This window comes from Pseudorasbora parva, chromosome 6 (assembly GCF_024679245.1).
Source record: "Pseudorasbora parva isolate DD20220531a chromosome 6, ASM2467924v1, whole genome shotgun sequence".
NCBI lineage: Eukaryota > Metazoa > Chordata > Actinopteri > Cypriniformes > Gobionidae > Pseudorasbora > Pseudorasbora parva.
This window is the reverse complement of record NC_090177.1, coordinates 49,085,717-49,088,962: the sequence shown is the minus strand read 5'-3', so window position 1 is coordinate 49,088,962 and position 3,246 is coordinate 49,085,717. Positions and strand designations below refer to the sequence as shown.

The window sequence follows — 3,246 nt, the reverse complement described above, 5'->3', positions numbered from 1 at the left end:
TTTTAACTTTTATTTATTTTTTAATTCATTTTAATATTTATTTTTACATGTATTTTTTTTACATTTATTTATACCCACGTGTTTTTATTTTTATATTTATTGATCGATTTATTCATTTATTTATTTATTAACTTTTCCGTGTGCAACATGTAAATGAGGAGGGCGGTCCTTGTGTAGCTTCAGCACATCATTGGTTGAGAGCTCAAGCACAGAATCATCAGACTCAGACCAGCTGAGCAGAAGAGAGTTATCAGCAGTGCTGAGCAAGTTACTTCCAAACTGTAATATATATTTTAGATTACTTGTTACTGCTATTTAAATGTAATACTTTACATTACAATATTACGGTCTCAGAATTGTAATGCGTTACATTACTCCTGTTTTACTTTTGAGTTACTTTCACCAAAATAACTACAGCAGTAGCTCTTAACATTCTATAATATATGCTACCACAGAGCATTTTACGTCCAGTAGAAAGCGTTATAATAAGCTTTTATAAATAACTAGTTAAGTTATACAAAGTATTTTAATGTTAATATTATACCATTCTCGTCTTTTTTTAACAGGGACCAGCTGTTTACCGGGGGGAGAGACACCGCGGCGAACGGATATCGGTGAGAAGCTAATTATTTAATCTTCAGAATCATAAGTGATCGCTGTGTAATCTTTTTTTATTTCTCCCCCCGTCATTCACATAGGCTTATATCGGAGAAGCTAAGGCTTGAAGGAAGGGTTTCCCAAAGCCCAGGCAAAAGAAAAAGTGGGACAATTTAAAAACCAAGTACAAGGTGGGAGACAAGTATTGAAATAACTGTTAATGATATATGTACTTTGTGATTTTTGAAGTAATGTAAACCTGACAGACTCGGGCCTGCTTCCAGTAAGTATATGCACTGTAGTGTACAATAGTACTATTACACTACCGGTCAAAAGTTTTAGGTCAGTGAGAATTTTATTTTTATTTTATTTTTTGGAGGAAAGAAATCAATAGTTTTATTTATCAAGGAATAATTATTTAGTTTGAAAGTCAAGCAGCTCCACTCCGGCTCTCCCCACCATCAGGCTCCACAGGAGGCTGGTTGTCCTCCTCCTCCTCCACCTCTTCCAGCACATCGCCGACACCAACACAAATGTTGTACAAAATTACACATTCTGCCACCACCTGTGCATAAGGCAGAGCAAAAGGATACAAGATATGAAAAAAAAAAACATGAACACAGAAGATAGTGTGGCTTTAGCAGTTTTTAAACATTAAATGTTATTTTGAGTAGGCTCCTATGCTTTGATTAAGAAATTTACACAAGTATTGCAATGATTTATTACCTTTGGGACAAACAGTGTATGTACTTCAAGTGCTTCTAAAAAAATGCACCTGAAGCGGGTTTTCATCACTCCAAATGCACGCTCAATGATTGTGCGACCTTTAGAATGATGGTAGTTAAACCTTTGCTCTGCCATGCCTCCCACTGGCCTCTTATATGGTGTGATAAGGGTCAGTGCCCGGTTGCATAAAACACCTTCAGTTTTTCCCTTAAGTATGATACTTAAGGCGTGATTTCCCCTTATCTAAGGGAATGATTTGAGGGTGTTGCATATAATCCCTTAAACGGTTCTCTTAGGTAAGGGAAACCGTTAAGTGTTTCACGACTGCAACCCAGGTTTTACCGTTATCAAATCCTACTGTTGCCATAGACACGCTACTGTACACATTAACCTATAGGAACTGTAAGACAATGGATAGGCCTACAATAGATATGGATAAAGAAAACAAAAAAAGAAAGCCAAATTGGACAGAGGAGGAGAAATGTATCCTTCTGGATGAATATGGGAAAAGAAGGGCAATTTTAAAAAGCAAACTCAATCCCCAAATAACTGCGGCCAAAAAGAATAAACAGTGGGAGGAAATCAACGCACGTACTCAAGGTGTAAAGAGGACCGTATCGGAGGTAATAAAAAAATATGAAAACGTCTCTGTGGTGGCAAAAAAAGAAATAAGCCTCCATAGGAGGGAATCCAACAAAACGGGTAAGAAAAAAAAAAAGTTATTCTTTCTTCGCACCGAGTGCGTTTTGATACCATATCACAGAGTCAAAGAGCTAACGATAACAAAACTGCAGGTGGAGGACCGCCGCCTTCTGAACTGTCAGACTCAACGAAACTAGTCCAAGACATCATTGGGGCGGACTCACCTGTCCTAGCTGGCATCCCTGGCGGGTTAGAGAGTGAAGCTGAGATTCAACAAGAGGATTATTACACGGAGTGAGAGAACATTATTGTCTTAGATCAAATAAAAATGATCACTGCTGAGGATAAACGATTTGAAGATCACGACAAAATAAAATACTGTGCTTGGTAACGTTATTTGTTTCACACGTTAGAGCTTCTCAGCAATCAAATCAGCTTCAACACCGGCAGAGCGCCAGCAGCACGCCAAACCATGCAGCAAAGTGAGGTTTTATTGCTTCTTTGTTAACAATTATTTTAGTCTATTGTTAAATTTACTTAGAACAGCCTCAATATTATTTTTTAGATTTTTTTTCATTATTCCTTCAAAACACTTGTGAATTGCAGAAAGACGCAAATATCCTCTCCAGCCGCTACAAGAGAAGAAGTGCTAGAACTGCAGAGAGACATGAGCCTACAGAAGACAAAACTGCAATTAGAGATCGAAAAACTTAAAAAGGAGAAGGAAAATCAAGACCTTTACAACTTCATTCTTAATAACAAACTAATGCAGCTACAAAGGAAAAATAACAATCACATCAATTGACCAATACATTTTTTATGACAGATCTGACAGGTTTTGTATTTATTTATGAATTTATAATGAATATATTAACAAAATACCACAAAGATAGCTAATTAGCTACTAATACATTCATATATAATATTACTATACTACTTTAAATTAAATTAGGCTACTACAATAAACTGCTGTAGGCTACATGTTATCATTAACATATCTACTACTAATAGGCTAATAATACACTATTATTACAATTATCAGGATTATTAATATTACTACTACAACTATTGTCCATAGGCTACTAGCTATACTAATTAAAGAATGCATTTACGATGGCATCTCTGACAACAAATCCAGCCGTTGAAAATCTTGTGGATTTTCTTCATGAGCCTCTTCTGCTTCTGCTTCTGCTTCTTGAGCCTCTTCTTCGACATCATCTCCTCTTCACAATACATCTCTGACATGTTAAAAAGAACAACGCTGGCGACAGTAATTCTGCA

General features: G+C 36.3%; 1 long non-coding RNA gene across 1 annotated transcript; it reads left to right on the top strand.

The window, feature by feature from the left end:
- Positions 1–1,951: 1,951 nt before the first annotated feature.
- On the top strand, positions 1,952–2,447 carry LOC137079093 (uncharacterized). The gene is made up of 3 exons (XR_010905404.1): positions 1,952–2,025; positions 2,118–2,259; positions 2,379–2,447. It is a non-coding gene; the product is annotated as an uncharacterized lncRNA (long non-coding RNA).
- Positions 2,448–3,246: the final 799 nt, after the last annotated feature.